Source organism: Octopus sinensis, unplaced genomic scaffold, assembly GCF_006345805.1.
Source record: "Octopus sinensis unplaced genomic scaffold, ASM634580v1 Contig18449, whole genome shotgun sequence".
Classification (NCBI taxonomy): Eukaryota; Metazoa; Mollusca; class Cephalopoda; order Octopoda; family Octopodidae; genus Octopus; species Octopus sinensis.
The window spans coordinates 7,308-27,500 of record NW_021835849.1 but is presented as its reverse complement, the minus strand read 5'-3'; the positions used below and the strand labels follow the sequence as shown (position 1 = coordinate 27,500).

Sequence of the window (20,193 nt, the reverse complement as noted above, 5' to 3'; positions counted from 1 at the left end):
AGGTAGGTAGGTAGGTAGATAGATAGATAGATAGATAGATAGATAGATAGATAGATAGATAGATAGATAGATAGATAGATAGATAGATAGATAGACAGACAGACAGACTGCAAGCCAGATAGACAGACAGACAGACTGCAAGCCAGATAGACAGACAGACAGACTGCAAGCCAGATATACAGACAGACAGACTGCAAGCCAGAGAGACAGACAGATAGATAGATAGATAGACAGACAGACTGCAAGCCAGATAGATAGATAGATAGATATATAGACAGATAGATAGGTCTAATTTATTTGTAAGAATAACGAGAACTACAAGTTACAGAAAGAAATCATGCTATATCTAAAGAATAAACGCTGTTTAAAATAAACTCTCAGAGGACACACACACACTTGTCGCATTCGATTATTTTTTAACACGATATATGTACGCATGTATATGTGTATGTATAACGTCTAAAAATAATCGATACAATATATGCATAATATATATATATATATATATATATATATATATATTATATATATATATATATATATATATACATACATACATATACATACTCATACATACATACATACATACACACATATGTATGTATATATGTCGGTGTGCGTGTATGTGCATATTTGTACATAGGTACGTGTGTTTAAAAATAATCGAATGAGGCAGATGTGTGTGCACTTTCCTTTAGGGGTTCTTCAAGCACTTGCATAAAACAAATTATTTTAAGCAAAAAAAAAGTGTTTTAACTGCAGAAAATAACAATATTGTTTTCTACTCTAGGCACAAGGCCCGAAATTTTGGGGCGGGGGTCAGTCGATTAAATCAATCACAGTATGCAACTGGTTCTTAATTTATTGACCCCGAAAGGATGAAAAGTAAAGTCGACCTCGGTGGAATTTGAACTCAAAACGTAAAGACAGACGAAATACCACTAAGCATTTCGCCCGGCATTCTAACGTTTCTGCCAGCACACCGTCTTTGTAAAATAACAATATTAAGTAAAAGAATAGCTCATTACATGCAGAGAGTCTAATATTTATCTTTATACTGTTGAAATTTTCTTCGAAGTTTCGCCTCCGGTGGCTTGCATAAACTATAAAGAAAAAGTAGTATTAGGTCAACGGTCCCCAACCTTTTGTGCTCTACGGGCCAGTTTCATGCACGAGCTTTTTCCTACGGACCGGAGAACAACGTGCATACAATGCATAAAATCGTTTTTTTATAACACACACACACACACACACCCATAATATATATACATATAAGTGTGTCTGTGAATGTATATATATATATATATACATACATATATATATATATATATATATATATATATATATATATAGGTTTAGGTGTTTTCGTTCAATAGACACACACACAACGCTAGGTGTGGGAATCGAAACCACGATCCTCCGACCGCGAGTCGCTGCCCTAACCACTGGCCATTGCGCCTCCACATTCAGTAATATAAGTATGTTTAAATGTCTAAAATGACTCTTTCCAAGCAGACGATTTTCAAAATATACATGACGCATGCGTACGTATATGAATTAAACTTATGCGCGTGTATTTTCAGTAAATACATAAATACATATTTTGGCCTTTCTGTGAAAAATAGTTCACATGATTAAAGAATAAGATTTTTATTTTAACTCTGTGTGGCCAGAAAAGATATGAATCAGACTAGTTTCAGTATTAATCCTTCGTTAGATTGGCGACTGGTTTCTCGTTTCCTGTAGCCAGTATACGCTGGTTTGAATAGACTAAAGTGGTCTGTTTAATTTCTATACCAGTGCAATGTGAATTAATTACTTAATTGCGGTATTACGCAGTGATAAAAGAAGTATAAATGTATGTTGTTGTTGTTGCTTTTACACGTCTGTGTGGAACTTTGATAGTTAGAGATGTCATCTACGTTTTTCTTTAAAATTCTCATCGGTACAAACTTGTCCCCGTAGAGACGAACTTCGTTTTCCAGCCACGTGCTTCTAGGTTCGATTCTACTGCGTAGTATCTAAGGCAAATGTATTCTAGTGTGGTTTCGGGTTGATAATGCTTTGGCAGAAAAATTTTAGTCGATGGAAACTGTACAGAAGACCGTGGTATATATGTTTGTCTTTGTGTGTGTTCGAGGCGTTTTTTAATTTTTTATGGGTTTAAACTGATGTTTCAAATTGCGTCCCTTTAAATCAAAAACGGTACACTACCCTTTCGATAGACAGATCGATGAAATGTGTGGCAAACTGAAATAATTATGTACATGAAATGAATGACTAAAATATTTGGTGGCAGTGCTCCAGCACGACTACAACTAATGGAACTTTAAAGAAAAAATTATTAGAATCCGAGGTTTCTAGGGAAGGTCTATTCGACAATGAATAGTTAATAAAATTTTATTCTGCCCAAGGCAGACAAATTTATCTTATTTTCTAAATTTTACATTAACTATATCTTAAGTTGTTTATATATTCACAACGACGTATAATCTAATTCTATTTATTATGGGCTGGAGATGTTTTTAATAAAGTCACTACTACATTCTAAATAAGGATATTTCAGGCTATAAACATGATATAAATATTGTTTGTTTATTTGTTTGTTTTTGTCTTATTGTTATTTATATATTATTTCTACTTTTTACTTTTTGAACTGAAAATAATGATATTCATGAAGTTGCGGATAATAGTTTTAGTGTTAGTATAATAATAGTTATATAAGGCGGCCGATTGACAGAGTCGTTTGAGTGACGGATAGAATGTGTTGTAATATCTTTTCCGGTTCTCTACACACCGAGTTCAAATCCCTTCTAGGTCAACCTGGTTATTCATCCAGATGTGGATTGATAAATAAACTACCACGCCTCTGCTAGTACAACCGCCCCTCCACCCAGCTTTCAAGTCCTGGATGTTCCACAGGGTCAAGATAGGAGGGCCGAGAGTGTTTTTGTGTCTGCTCGTGATCTCACAGGCACCTAAAATTGTTTGCAAACCATGGTATATGAAAAAATAATAATAGAGTTCGTATTATGTAGAGTACAGCAGCACCGTATTTCAAATAGGAGCAGTGGAGTCATGAAGTTTACTCTCCATTATGACGACTGATTCAGTAACCTTTCATAGCATTGGGTCTTTTGAACATGATTATATATGCTAATATAGTACGTTCGCCTAGTGTGTGTTCATAGAATATAAATACAGGTTTACTGTTGAGGCAACTGCTTCAATTGTTTTTCAAACATTCTTCTATTCTCCGAAATGTCTTTCATAGAAATGGCTCGGGGAGCTTTGCACGAGTGCAAGTTACATAAAATAGAAGGCTTTTTCATCATATTTCATCTTCGCTCATCTTTCTTGATCCCTTTTTTCACGTAAATGAAATAACAGGATTTTTTTTTCATCTTGCAGTCGATATGCGGGTTTCTCTCTTACAATGTTTTCAAAAAATTTTATTGTTTCCATGGCCTTCACAGATTCTATAAAACCGATGAGATCGATGCAGTTAAGGTTCATTTTCAACAGTTGACGACTGCAGAAGAAATATGTGTAGAGACGAAATTCTAGAGGATCAACTTTCTAAAAAGGGGTGGACACACTAGAAGTGAATGAGAGGAGATATTTATTACCGTGAAAACGGGATTGTTCTATTAGAAGAAACTATACCATAAGAGAAATTCCCGTATTGGCTTTTTGGTGCTAAATGCACTCTTGTTTATATCGCAATGAGAAGATAAATCGTCGCTACCTCCAGCGCTGATACCACTAGCTCACGTGATTTTGATGTTGTTTGATCTTGTTAACGATGGACACTCGGCCTCTAGAAGCAGCAGCGATTAATTTCCCCACCAGCAATATATAGACTGACAGTGCCAGAATGGGATAATGAAAATTGAATGAGCGGAATGAGCGAAGGCGGTATGAGACCAAGAGACTCCAAGGAGATGAAGCCAACAGGTTCCAAGGAGCTAAGAAAACTTGAGTAGCGGCGGAAAGGCAGAGAATGAGCCAAGGTCTACAGGATCTACCTGATGACACGTTTTTTGGTGGGAAAGGAGCTCACGACTGATGCTGGAATTAGTTTTCCGTTGGATTTTCCTTAATTTGTTAACTACAAACATCTCACAAAATAACTTTTATCTTACTTCGTACTCAGTTATATATGATTATCTTGAACTACCCTTTTCTAATATTTTGTACTGTTAGAAGACATTGTCCATCTGCAGCATTCCTCAATATGTTTTTGAACTGTTTCTTTCCTGACTTATACACCTTCACTCTTTCAGCTTGTGTGTATCCCAGGAGTTGCATTAGGAAGTTAATGAGATATTTTCTAACGACAGAAAATATGATCTGAAAGGAAAAGTCTGGCCAGCTTAAAGTTAGACTAAGTTTTATAGATTTTATTTTAACCAGAAATACGTATAGTTAAGATGAAGGGTCTAACACAATTTAGCGAAAAAAATTATTTAATTAACTAAAATTCCATCTGTTGTATGGAGAAAAATTATTAGCCTTGCTTATTCGTTCTGGACAAAAAAGAGAAAGAGCTATCTCCGTATAAGTTAGACTCAGTTAATAATTATGAATATTAGGAAATAATGACGGAAAAGTGAATCACAGCAGTGAATGTGTGTCTTTAATGTCTACCAATGTCTCTACCATGATGCAATTGTTTTAGTTCCAGCACATTGTCTCTGATAAAAATCAGTTGTGTTACAAATACAACGTAAGAAAGGTATCCGTTGAAATTTATAGTAGCAGATTCATCACGAGTAATTACATTGCGATTAATACATCGACTGTAATTTCGTCGACTGGTAAATTGATCGCTGGGTAATTTCGTCGCTGAGTGCATTGATCGCAAAGTAAGATAAATAGCAGTTATTTTTGCTAAAGTAAAAGAAAAACAAAGACGCATTATCTACCTACCTTGCAATGGACTAAAAAATGCACACACACACATACACACACACACACACACACACATACATACGATATAGGAAATCGATTATAAATGCAATTAATTTCATTAAGAAAGATTCCAATAAAAAGGAAGAAAATAAAAACAGAAATACAAGTAGAAAGATGAGTCGAGGAAGAAAGAAGAAATACTCTAAAAAGACAAATTATTAATGAATTTTTTTTCTATTTCGTTCACTCATAAAATACAGGAGAGCCATTTTTATTGGTTTAATTTTCCTTAACTTTTAAATTATCAGTCAAACTTTGTAGGTTAGAACAATTGAAATCGCTATAGCAACCGATTTTAACTGAATAATTTCTAAAAGGGGGTATTCGGTTTAAAAAAAAAAAAAATTAAAAAAACTATTTATAAAAGTGATATATAGATAATATAGATAATGTATACATACATACAGACTATGTAATCACCATTACTTAGTAAATTCTTTGTTGTGACCAGGAAGAAGGGAGAGAGAGAGAGAGAGAGAGAGACTATCATTTTAACTACTACTACTACCATTACTACAACTACTGTGACAACTAGTAGTAGTAGTAGTAGTTATAGTATCTCATTTTTGCTTCGACGATGTATGTATGGGTGTATGCCTAAGCTTCAAATAGAAAGATTGGGAGTGGGGTTATAGAATCAAAATATGGGATGAAGGTAGAAGTGGTCTGAGGGTCGAAATTTTAATTCAATTCTTGTATAAAATTACAGCTATTACCCTCTCTTGAAATGAGCAATTATTGTAAATAAAATAGATTAAAATCACCGTGGTTTCTTACACAGGGTACTTCGTAATTGAATATACATTTTTCTGAATTGCATTATTTTTCGGGGGGGGGGGGTTGATTTTTTGTTGTTTTTTTTTTTTGTCACTACAACGTATTTGCTGTATCGGCGTATTGCTGTTTTATAAATTCTGTTCTGTCAAATAACAGTCAGTTTGTGATGATAGAGGAAGATAAGATAGTAAAAGCAGACAGCAATAAAGACAGAATGAGACGTGAGATTGTGAGAGAATAAGAATTGTAAGTATCACGCAACCGAAAGAGTAGACGGCATAAATATTCTTTTCTACTCTAGGCGCAGGGTCCGAAATTTTTTGTGGGAGCGGGCCAGTCGATTAGACCGACCCCTGTACGCAACTGGTACTTAATTTACATTATTTACATTCGACGGATATTTGTCCTCATCTTGTTTGTTGTTAACACGTTTTAATGATATATCCTCCAGCCTTCTTCCGGTGTCTTGGTGAAATTATTATTATTATTATTAATAATAATGTTCAGATCACTTCTTAGAATCAAACTCGGAATCTTGAAGTTAGTAGCTCGCGCTCTTAACCACTACGTCATATGCCCGTGGGCATAATGGTACTTAATCTATCGACCCCGAAAGGATGGAAGGCAAAGTCGACATCGGCGGAATTTGAACCACAAGGGGCTAAACACAGAGGAGACAAACAAGGACAGACAGACGGATTAAGTCGATTATATCGACCCCAGTGCGTAACTGGTACTTAATTTATCGACCTCCGAAAGGATGAAAGGCAAAGTCGACCTCGGTGGAATTTGAACTCAGAACGTAACGGCAGACGAAATACGGCTACGCATTTCGCCCGGCGTGCTAACGTTTCTCTGCCAGCTCGCCGCTTTATACCAAATGTATTCATTTCTATTCTAGGCACAAGGCCCGAAATTTTGGGGGAGGGGGCTAGTCGATTAGATCGATCCCAGTACGCAACTGGTATCTAATTTATCGACGCCGAAACGATAAAAAACAAAGTCGACCTCGGCGGAATTTGAACTCAGAACGTAAAGACAGACGAAGACGGCATAAATATTGTTGGTGTTTTACATTCTTTTATTCTTTTATGCTTTTACTTGTTTCAGTCATTTGACTGAAGCCATGCTGGAGCACTGCCTTTAGTCGAACAAATCGACCCCAGGACTCTTTTGCCGAACTGGTAAGTTACGGGGACGTAAACACACCAACATCGGTTGTCAAGCGATGGTGGGGGACAAACACAGACCCACAAATACATGCATACATACATATTCTTTTCTCTTACTCTTACTTGTTTCAGTCATTTGACTGCGGCCATGCTGGAGCACCGCATTTAGTCGAACAAACCGCCCCCAGGACTTAGTCTTTGTAAGCCAAATATTTATTCTATTTTTGCCGAACCACTAAGTTACGGGAATGTAAACACACCAGCATTGGTTGTCAAGCGATGGTATATGTATATATTATTTATATACGATGGGCGTCTTTCAATTTCCGTCTTCCAAATTCACTCACAAGGCTTTGGTCTGTCCGAGGCTACAGTACAAGACACTTGCCCAAGTTGCCACGAATGGGACTGAACCCAGAACCATTTTTTCAAATAATTTGCCTTCACAAATCTATAATACTGCACAAGATAACTCACAAAGATTACCAGAGTAGATATTCTAAACTTCTTTTTTGTACCAACGAATTACAGTATAATTTTTTATTAAAATTCTAAATCGCTTATTTACTGTACCCAAAGACCGTATGAAGGCGCGTGACCTAGTGATTAATGTATTCTATCCATATCGTGCGATCGTGATATCGATACCCGGATCGGGCGGCGGGTTGTGTTCCCAAAAGGTAATGTTTATCTGCCACTTAAAATGGATGATGTACTAGGACACAGAAAACTGCCATGTGGGAATGAGATGAGCCGGAAGGAAAGGGCTGTGACGTCAACGGTCAAGAAGCTTGACCGGAACAGGAAGGGTGGGTGATGAAGTCTGAGTCAAGCACACTGCACATCTCAGTGGAGCAGAGGAACAACGACGGCTGTTAACTCCAAAAATAACGTTTCTGTGGATGGAATGCCAGGTCACGCCTTGTATGTTTCGCGGGATTGCCGCCTCGTCGGACGACGAAGGTGGAGGAGAGAAAAAGAACGAGACTACCTCCTGCGGAGATCACAGTGTGAGCCATCCAGCCGGGTGGATGGCAGATTTTGACTTGGAGTAAGGAGAGAAGGTGATCTTTGAGATCAGGGGACGTCTGGGGATGAGATGAACCGAAAAGAAAGGGCTGTGACGTCAACGGACAAGGGGCTTGACCGGAACAGGAAGGGTGATAGAAGAAGCGAGAGAAGGAAGACCAGGGGTCAGCCTCTTTCGTCTTGGGTGCTCACGACGAACGGACGTGAGGCGAACGAGCTTGTGGGGACGGGCACTAGTAGCTGCTATAGTTAGGTGCGCGGACTGAGCACGAATTTTGGAGTGAGTACAGCTGGACGGCAAAACGACGAGAAGATAGCCGAATTGTTTCTTATTTCCCAGCATAACAGTTCCCATTACAGAATACACTGGGGTCGGTCTAATCGACTGGTCCCCTCCCCAAAAATTTCGGGCCTTGTGCCTAGAGTAGAAAAAGAATATGGTCAGCTCAATCTCTTATACCCAATGGAAGCTAGATTTAGCTCCGGTGTTATATGTTCTAGGGATCCAGAAGAAAAAAAAAAGAAACTCTGGCATTAACTGTAGAACTAGAAATGTAGTCTACAGCATAAGGTACATAGAAGGTGCTTGTGAAGACAAAAACATGATATACATAGGTGAGACATCTAGAAGCATTGCGGAGAGACTAAATCAACATTTGAGACAATATCACAACAAAAATCAGTCCTCTATACTCTACCAACATGCTAAAGACCAACACGGAGGCTCACTAGGTCATTTTGACATTAAAGCACTCGAAGAACCCAGCACTCAGACAAATACAAGAATACGTCCTCCTAAGTGAAATATCCCCAGTATTAAATAAGAAATATACGTAGAAGGTATTCATACCCCAATACCCACAGTTTATATATACACAGGTAGAGTTGTTAGTAGGTTGTTATGTAGACGTATATATATGTATATATGTGTATGTGTATATGTATATATATTTGTGCATATATATGTATCTATATATATATATATATATATATATATATATAATATATATATATATGTGTGTGTGTGTGTAGGTAAACGGATATGTAAGTGTAAACAGATATATAGGTACATAGGTAATACGGATAGACAAACACACACATACATATACAAATGAAGACTGAAACACATAACTATATACATACACACACACACAAGGACACATATGGAGACACACATCCATACATAACAGGCGCACGTTCATAGTCACACAAAGACATACACATAGACACACTCAGACACGCACGCACAAGGAGACAGAGATACAGACACAAATACACACACACAACACACACATACAAACACACGTACATACATGCACACATACATAAATACATATGTGTATACACATGCACACACACGCGCACAAGCAAACAAACAAACAGATAAAAAGAACGCAGCTCGGATAACAGACAGAGTCAACGACTATTGAAAAGGTTGCAAGACGCAACGAAAATTTTAGGAAAAATAATTAAGTAAATGAGAAGAAAATTTACCTGTGCGTGTGTTAAATGATTAGGCACTGAAAGAGAATGACTTTCTCCAGACACAATAAAATATGCTTCACAAAATAAAACGAAGAAAACTTAAAAAGAGAAACAATAATTCGAGGCTTTAATTTGCAGAGTGAAAACCAAAATCAAGTGAGAATTTTGTAATTGATTCCTTCACACCCCATTATCAGAGTATTAATTAAACAATATCATTTTATTGATTATATAATTATTGCAAATATACAAATGAGAATTTTAAGTTAGTAAATCTTATTTTCTAAATTAGATTAATATTATTAAATTGAATAAGTGATATGAAATTTGAGAGAAACAATATCATAATTATTATTCGTGCTTTACATTATTTCGGAATGAGACAAATTGCCACGGCCACTTGGGCGCAGACAATTTGCCGCAGCCACTTGGGCGCAGACAATTTGCTGCACTTGTTTGGAAGTGGACGATTTAGCACAGATGGCTGAATATTTGGCCTGTTTTGATGACAGTACTTTATGGCGTTGCAGGCAGCACATACAAACACACTCACGCATGCATATGCGTACAGATGTATACACATTCGAAGAGAATGAGTGAGAGAGATAGCAAGAGAGAGAGAGAGGGGAGAGAAAGAGGGTGAGAGAGGTAGTGAGAGACACTGCAATTTATTAATTGAACACGATTAGCATAAACTGTTTCTCCTCTCCCCATATAGATAAAGAAAAATATGCTCACACACATAAACAAAGGGAAGCGAAAGAGAAAAACGGAAGGAGGGAGGGAGGTAGGCAGAGAACAAGAGAACCATTAAGACGTTTGGTGTCAGATAAATCAGTGTCGAATCAGTGATGACAAACAGGTGGCGCCAAAACGGCAGCGTCAAAACGGCAGCGTCAAAACGGCAGCACCAAAATGGAAACGCCAAAACGGCAACGCTAAGACATCTCATATCTAAATTATTTTATATAATTCCCACTGACAAAAGTATTTATAGCAATAAAACACTGTTCTATGATCGGCAATATTCTCCTAATAATACTTGTTGGTTGTTTAGTCGAGCTGAAAATGTCACACTATTTAATCTTTTATGTTTTCTTGCTTCAGCCACTGAACGGCAGCCATGCTGGGGCAATACCTCAAAGAATTTTAGTCGAAAGAGTCGACTTCAGGACTTTTTTAATGCCTGCTACTTAGTCAATCGGTCTCTTTTACCTAGCCGTAAAGTTACGGGGAAGTAAACACATCAACATCGGTGAGGGACTCAGACACAAAGACACACACACATACGTATATATTCGTATATATATATATATATATATATATATATATATGATGGGTTTCTTTCAGTTTCCGTCTACCAAATCTACTCACAAAGCTTTGGTCGGCCCAAGGCTTATAGTAGAAGACACAAGTACAACGTTCCACGCATTAGGACTGAACTCGGAGCCATGTGGTTGCGAAACAAGCTTCTTACCACACAGCCACGCAGATGTGGTAATACGGGTTTCCACACAGTTTCTGTCGACCAAATTCATCGACAAGGCATTATTCAGCCCAGGATTATAGCAGAGGACACTTGCCCTGGTGCTGCACAATGGAAATAAACCCGAAACCATGTGGTTGCAAAAGCGAGCTTTTTAATCTCACAGCTTATCTATTATTAATTGGTGTGAAGGCGCGTGGCTTAGTGGTTAGGGCATTCGGCTCGCGATCGTAAGGTCGTGAGTTCAATTCCCGGCGACGCGTTGTGTCCTTGAGCAAAACACTTTATTTCACGTTGCTCCAATCCACTCAGCTGGCAAAAAAGAGTAGTACCTGTATTTCAAAGGGCCGGCCTTGTCACACTGTGTCACGCTGAATCTCCCCATGAACTACGTTAAAGGTACACATGTCTGTGGAGTACTCGGCCACTTGCGCGTTAATTTCACGAGCAAGCTATTCCGTTGATCGTATCAGCTGGGACCCTCGTCGTCGTAACCGATCTGAGTGCTCCTTTATTAATTGTTAGACATCACATTCCGAGTTCAAACGCCGCCGGAGTCGACTTTGCCGTTCATCCTTTCCAAGTTGATAAATTGAGTACCAGTTACGCACTGGGGTCGATGTAATCGACTGGTCCTCTCCCCAGAAATGTCAGGATTATTAATTGGTAGACAGACAGACCGTATTATTGATTTCATTTTACTTCTGTTTATTAAATATTTTCATTTCATTATTTTTACATAAACCCAATGAAAGGTAGAAAAAGAAAAAGAAAATAAGAAAAAAATAAAAGAGGAAAGTGAAATTATAATTATTGTACCTCTGTAGCATTACCTGATATTAACTATATTCCCTTCATTACTCGTTTTATGACGGATAATTCTCAAGGGTATTACTAATGTTTGGCGGTGTATTAACTCAAAATAATAGAAAAAAGTATGATAAATTTATTTGAAGTCCCAGTGGTAGATAAATTGCGCCTCCTTTGTGTTTAGAAAAGTTCGGCGTCTCTCTTTCTCTCTCTCTCTCTCTCTCTCGCTCTCGCTCAGACACACACACACACACACACAACACACACACACACTGTGGCGAATAATTGATTATATACGGCTGGTTGATCATATCACTGCACAGTCTAAATGAATTGGACATTGTAAATAAATATACGTTGATGATGTCACGTACCAAAACAAAAAATGACTACTTAAGCAGAATTTGAATATGATGCTAAACAAACACTCTTGTAATGTTACGCGTGGTGTGTGTTGTATGTGGTGTGTGTGTGTGTGTGTGTGTGTCTGGGTGTGGGTATGGATGTGGGTGTGTGTGTGTGTAGATAGATAGATAGAGAGAGAGAGAGAGACAGGCAGACAGAGAGACAGACAGATAAACATAAACGCATAGTCTGACAGACAGACAGACAAACAGACAGACAGACAGACAGACAGACAGACAGACAGACAGACAGACAGATAGATAGATAGATAGATAGATAGATAGATAGATAGATAGATGGATAGAGAATGTGAATGTATGTACATATATGTGTGTGTGTGTAAATATATGTCTAGATATGTGTATGCGTGTATGTATGTATGTATATATGTATATCTATATATAAATATCTGTGGGAGTCTGTGCATTCATACACACATGTTTACATATAGATATATACCACATATACATACATACATATACGCATACATGCATACGATCATGCATATATACAACCGTACGCGCATACATACACTCATACAATGGTGGCATGAGTAAAGATCTAGTGACAAAAAAGGCTTCAAGTATAGAAGATAGAGCTATTCGCCTTAAAAGATCCCATCTCCCTCAATGTTTCCGCTATGCCAATGCTGGTACTAACATTTAAGATATTTGATTCTTGAGTGTTTTATCGAAACCCTATATAAATGCTCGAAATACGAGAGTAGAAAAACAGTCACCAACTGATGAAGGGTTGTTTTTTATGTTGTTTGTCTTGTTTTCCATTTCTGTCCTTCGGTGTTTGATAAAATAGTTGATATTCCATGTTCTCGTACTTCGTATTTTTTTGTTGTACACGTTTCATGACGTCCTGTGCCCACATATGCATATATATATATATATTATTATATATATATATATATACATCGCTAGCTACTACACATTCTTTATTTTCTCTTCTTGTTTCTATCTGTGGAAGAACGTAGGCTCGAAACGTTAAATACTTTTTCACTTCTTGAGCGTTATACTAATACATCTGTTTGTTGTCTGCACCACCTGTCTTTGTCTTTTGTTTTTTTTTTTTTGTGAATTATCCCTATATATGTACATATATATATTATTTATTATATGCATATATATATATATATATATATATATATATATATATATATATATATATCCGACAGTTTGTCACTGGAAAAAGTATATAGTATTTTGTGTTTGGAATAAGTTCTCATCGCTAGCTGGTGAGTATCACACACTGATGACGGGTTACTACCCAGAAAACCGGATCTGTGTATATCACGTTAGGATAGGAACGCTGATTTCCCTTCATAAATACTAATCGGACATATATATATATATATATTAAATAAAATGAGACAACAAAACCAAGGCATCTCTGCGACAGCCAGTTTAAAAAGAGCTTAGTTTGAGTCACAAAATCACCCCACTTTAATTTTGCTCGGATTCTTTTCAAATTTGAGCTATGGATGGAGTTCGGAATTTTGATTACACTCAACCAATTACTTTATCTCGTAAATTAAAGAATCTGATGCTATTTGGCTTAAATTTGGAAAATTTGTGTAATTTTAGCCATTCAATAGACAGCGCGGCATTAACAGCTACGCAGTTTCTCTGTACGTTTCGATTTTGTTATTTTTGCGAAAACTTTATAAAGCGTCCATTACCTGTGCTTATATCAATTAGAATTTTATTTTAGGTATTTTTCGTGAATTTTCGTAGTATTTTACATATATTTCGAGAAGTTTTTCTGTGTTTGTTTAGTTTTTGCTTGTTGGTAAAAGTCTAGAATGACAGCATCCAAGTCTTTTAACTGTACCAGTCTGAAGGGGATATTGAAAACAGAGGTGGATGCTGCATATTATTTCGAAGAAAAGGGTGTTATCCCGAAAAAAAAGTAGTTAATCTAGATACAATATGACTAAGAAAGTGGTTCACGAGAATTTGTACTGGCGGTGCAGTCGCAATGGATGTAATGAAAGTTTGTCAATAAGGATAAGAAGAAAAAAAAAAAAACCTCGAATTTTTCGCGTGTATTCAAACCCGCCGCAAACCACTTTTCTTTTCGGATAAGAAAGGGGGAAGGTTGATGGAGGACCTCGAAGTTTCCCGGAACCCAGAAAAGGAAAGATGTGGCTGCTATTTTGGCTCTACTTTAATACAGAGATCCCGCTTAAATACAGAAGTCCCGCTTAAATACAGAGGTCCCGCTTAAATACAGAGGTCTCGATGCATCTACATAACGAGATGTTTTTACAATGCATACTAGGAATGGGGTTAGTTTTAGGATTAGTTGGGGTTAGGGTTAGGATTAGGGTTAGGGTTACATAGATGCGTCGGGACCTCTGTATTCAAGTAGTACTACTATTTCTAGCACGCCCTGCTACCACGTAACAGCTGTGTGCGATAAAGGACCAGCCGTTATCGCAAACAGCAGCTAATGCGGGTGCACTTGAAAAAGTTTATCCAAACACATACAAACAAATACATTAATATAAGAAAAAAAAAGAATAAAAATAAAAACATGACTTTATAAGGTATTTATCTTTATATGGAAACCTACAATGAACAGGTCACACAGAGAACAACCTTCAAGTCGACACCTACTTTTTTTTATTTCCAATGTGCATTTCCGCTTATTTTTCTTCTTACTTTACCCTTACATTTCCACGTGTAGTTTCTATTTTCTTTTTGTAACAGATTTCTAGATATATATTATATATATATCTATATATATATCTATATATATATATATAATAAATAAATAAAACATATGCATATATACATACATATATGTACGTACCTATCTCTACATGTATATATACATGCATATATGGGTACAGGACACCAAAAACACATCGAACACAATGAGAAACGAAAATATAAACACAAAACCAAGGAAATGGACATTTTTTTAACAACAAAAAAACAGAGTACAGGACATACAAAACAAGGAAAATTCCCCTTCTTCAGTCGCCTTAGATTCATCTACTCCACGTTTCGAAGGTCAAGGCGATACATGACTTCAATGAAAATTTCCTTCCCGCGAAAATCAAATTAAATAAAATTTGAGATTTTTTTGCGGAGGGGTAAAAATGGTAACAAAAACAGGACAGTAACGACAGTACAAAATATAAACAGTAAAGGACAGCACACGGAGAGAATAACAGTAACACAAACAAGAAGGGCTGTTAAGCCAAACGAGATCAAATTTTCTTCTTACTTTCCCCTTACATTTCCACGTGTAGTTTCTATTTTCTTTTTGTAACAGATTTTTATATATATATATATATATATATATATTATATATATATATATATATATATATATATATATATGTATATGTTATATATGTCCTTGCCTTCGCAATGCGGAGTAGATGTGAAACAGGGACAAGTGATGAAGGGGAATATTCTTTATGTTGCATGTTTCGTTTCTCTGTTTTTTGGGTTTTTTTTGATGTTCTGTAACCATATATGCATGTATATATACATATATATGTAGGTATGTACATATATGTATGTATATATGCATATATTTATATATTATTTATATCATTATATAGATAGATAGATAGATAGATAGATAGATAGATAGATAGATAGATAGATAGATAGATAGATAGATAGATAGATAGATAAAGGTTAATCGAAAGCGCTCACACACTAGGAAAAAAATTTTATAACTTTTTTTGAAAATAACTTTAAAAAAGTTCTCTTTATACTTAAAAACTGTATTAAGTAATTTTCATGAAGACTTTCAAATGTGTGTGTGTATATGTGCGTGCGTGCGCGCGCGCGCGTGTGTGTGTGTGTGCGTGTGTGTGTCTTTGTGTTTGTCCTCCACCACTATCGCTTGAGAACCAGTTCTCGTTTGTTTACGTTCCCGTAACATCAGCACCTCAGCAAAAGAGGCTGATAGAATAAGTACTAGACTTTCGAAAAATGAAAAAAAAAAAGAACAGAAAAGGGGGCAGCAGATAAGCAGTGGGGTCGATATTTGTTCGACTAAACCATTCAAGACGTTGCCCCAGCATGGTCGCAATCCAGTGTCAGAAATAAGTAAAAGATAAAAAACGAGAGGGCGATCTTTCGTCTCTAGTAGACCTTTCCGTCGATTTCCGTAAAAAATTTTTTTTTTACATATGGGCTTGCGGGAACTTTTGAAGTAATGTACATACATATACACATACACCGAGTAAAAAATTTCAGTTATCTCTTTCTTTCACACATTACTCTGTCTCTTCACACACACTAACAGAAGCACTTCACTTACACAACATACTGTCTGTCTCCCACACCCCATCAAACACGCACACACACACACATGTACATCAATGCTTGCCATGCACGGTAACTTCAAAAGAACTTCCCTCGTCATAAAATTGCTTCCTCTTAGTCTCTTTCGCTCTCATTACTTCAAAAGTTCCCACAATCCCATATGTAAAAAAAAAAAATTTTTTTACGGAAATCGACGGAAAGGTCTACTAGAGACGAAAGATTGCCAACGAGAGGTTATAAATTACGGAAATTTTAAACCATAAGAAAAATCAGACTCTAAAAATAACTCTCCGGTAGGATCTTTTCATTTTTAGTTAACTAGGAAAATCTGGCCTTCAAACTGAAAAGATCCTCCGGTTATGTTATGCGTGAACAATATAAAAAATAAAGAAGACTCGTTCAATTTATCGTTTAAAAGAATATTGTTTTTCTTTTCCTCGTGGTTTTATATGAGTATCCATTATTAATATTTTTTTTCTTTTTACTTCAATCTATTTTAATGAAATTAATTGCATTTATAATCGATTTCCCATATTTGTTTTGTTTTTTTTTATCGTTTGCAAATTTTAACTTCCCATTTTTGCAGTTATTAAAAAAATCTCTACACGTTTTTTCACTTTTATCGTTTCTTTTTTTACTTTTTTTTACTTTTGGTTGCAATTTAGTTAAGAAAATACCATTTTTTTTTTTGTTTTTTAACGGGACCTATTTACTCAGAATAAAGATGCACGATAAATTTGCCGTGATTCCTCAAGAAAATACGCACGCGCGTGCGCGCACACATACACTTACTCTCACTCGTACTATCACACGTACACTCATACACACATACGTACTCACGCACACACATACACTCAAACACACACACACACACACATACGCACACTCACTCGAACAATCACACATACAAACATACACACACACTCGCACGCACACACACACACACAAACACACACACATGCAAACACACACACATGCAAACACACACACATGCAAACACACACACACATGCAAACACACACACACATACAAACATACACACGCGCGCGCGCGTGCATATAAATTAAGACGGTATTGCTTGGTTCCTTTGCGTTTATCTAACACACACACACTCACACACACACACACACACACAAACGCGCACACAAACACACACACTCGCACGCACAGCCACACACGCGCGCGCACATTCACACGCACACGTGCATACACATTAGGTTCCTTTGCGTTTATCAAACACACATATACACACGCATACACACGCATATATGTTTTATTCTTTTACATGTTTCACTCCTTTGACTGCTGCCATGCTGGGGCACCCTCTTCAAGGCTTTTTGGTCGAACGAATCGAACCCAGGACTTCTTTTTAAAGCCTGTTACTTATTTTGTTCGTGTTCTGTATAGTATATTGATAATAACAATGTTTTCAAAGTTGGCCACAAGGGAAGCAATTTCGGGGGAGGGAGCAAGTTGATTAAATCGACCCCAGTGTGTCACTGGTACTTATTGTCCAAACTCGTGCCCAGGGAGTAACTTTCTCGGTCCTGGGGAGTAACTTTCTCGGTCAGTCATGACCAAAGGGGGTCTCATAGAAAGTCTTAAAATTGTTCAAGAAAATGAAATGAAATGGAATGAAATACAATCAATTAACATAAAATACATCTGTGTTATTGCATTTAAGAAGTTTTCGACTAACGCTTCAGAAAGCACACATATATGTGTGTGTATTATTGATGTAGTAAGTCTTCACATAATGTAAAAATGGATCTCCGTCAATTTCGACGATGAGTATTCAATTCGATCAAATGAAATATCTGCTCATTAAATTAGCAAGGAGGTGGTTGAATGCTCCTCGGATACACGTGCACTTAATGTAATCGCCAAGTCGAATCAGTGTGATAGAGTGTGTGTGACTGATCAGGGCCTCTGCATTACGGGTACAATCCATTCGATGGGCTTCCGCGTAGTTTCTGCCATCACAAGACTTAAATCGAACAGTGGCTAGTGCAAAAGACATTTTCTCAAACTGCGGCGAATTGAGATCGAATCCAGGCCCTCGTGGTTGAAAAGCGAGCATCTTTTATTTGCATTATAGTAAAAAAAAATAGTTTATAAGAAGTTTGCTTTGCAACCATATGGTTTCAGGTTCAGTCCCACTGCGTGGCATCTTGGATAAATGTCTTCTACTATAGCCCGGGTCGATTAATGCCTTGTAGTGAATTTCATATATATATATATATATATATATATATATATATATATACAGGGAGTGAGGGGGAAGAGAGAGTTCATATATATAATATACATATACATATGTGTGTGTGGGTGTGTGTGTGTGTGTGTGTGTGAAGTCGCATGGCTCAGTGGTTAGAGCGTCGAGATTACGATCGTGAGGTTGTGAGTTCGATTCCCGGACCGGGCCGCGTGTTGTGTTCTTGAGCAAGACATTTTATTTCACGTTGCTCCAGTTAACTCAGCTTTAGAAATGAGTTGCGACATAAATGGTGCCAAGCTGTATCAGCCTTTGGCCTTCCCTTGGATCACATCAATGGTGTGGAGAGGGGAGGCCGGTATGCATGGGCGGCTGCTAGCCTTCCATAAACAAGCTTGCCCGGACTGTACCTCGGAGGGTAACTTTCTGGTGCAATCCCATGGTCATTCATGACCGAGGGGGGGTCACCCCCTCTCCATATATATATATATATATATATATATATATTATATATATATATATAATATATATATATATATATATATATATATATATATATATATATATATATATATATATATAGGAACTCTGTATATGCATAGAGGCATTTGTTAATCTCACGAGACCATGGGCCTGTGCGTGAAAAGTCTTCTTTTGGGTTTGTAGGCAAAACGGTATCTGTTGTGACTGTTCGGTTGATACTCAGCCTGTCCTGTCCTGGTAGTGTTTTTCCATCGAAAATAACTCAAGAGACCAGCAGCATCAATCTGCATACTTAAGCTAAAAGCCTATGTATTGAATGCCATACACAACAGCTTAATGTTTAGAAATTCACACCTTCCCCGCGTTGCAAATGAACTCAAGAAAATTATTTTAGTCGTCCTCGATTGTCCTCACTAGCAATTGCTACAAGGTTTGTATCTATTGACTTTTTACTCAGAGTGAAATATTAAAATATTAACAATTCCTCGTGTGCTGCAATTAGTCCACCACTCTATAATCTAATTATCGTTTATTACATTTGTAATTATGGAAATTATTCTTTGCCTAACAACACATTTGGTAATTTCTTTTCTTTGCTGGATGATTCTAATTATTCTTTTCTGGGCTTTCCCCCACGTGTATTAATTCCTTAATTTCTGACAAAACGACTGGTCAGATTTGTAAACTTAGAATTATAAATTATCTTTCGGAATTACGGAGATGTACTTGCATAGCAAGTGACCTGATCTGAGATCGTGTGCTGAAACAAAAGTGATTGCAGCGTGGAAGGTGTTTATAAGGCATTTAAAGACACAAAAACCGTTAGATTCATTTCAACATTTCAGTTTTGTCAGTGAACAGGTCGCAGTCTCAAAGCGACGAAAATATTTTGACAAATTAAATTTAAATGTTTTGTGTTTTTAAATGGATTATAAACACCTTCCACGCTGCAATTGTTTTTATATTTTTTTTTCCGTTAAAAGCAACAAGCTAAAATCAAATGCTCTCATTGAGCTGAAAAATTCCTATCTGGGGTATCCCCCATTCAAGAAAT

The 20,193-nt window shown here is 36.8% G+C and overlaps 1 long non-coding RNA gene across 1 annotated transcript in view; it reads right to left on the bottom strand.

Annotated features, from left to right (window-relative positions):
- Nucleotides 1-7,737, bottom strand: part of LOC118761892 — a 13,104-nt gene extending 5,367 nt beyond the window's left edge. Inside the window, exons 1-2 of the long non-coding RNA XR_004997716.1 lie at nucleotides 7,655-7,737; nucleotides 5,778-5,783 (exon numbers count right to left, since the gene is read on the bottom strand). This is a non-coding gene — a long non-coding RNA (uncharacterized LOC118761892). The remainder of the gene's footprint in view (nucleotides 1-5,777; nucleotides 5,784-7,654) is intronic.
- Between the last annotated feature and the right edge of the window lie 12,456 nt (nucleotides 7,738-20,193).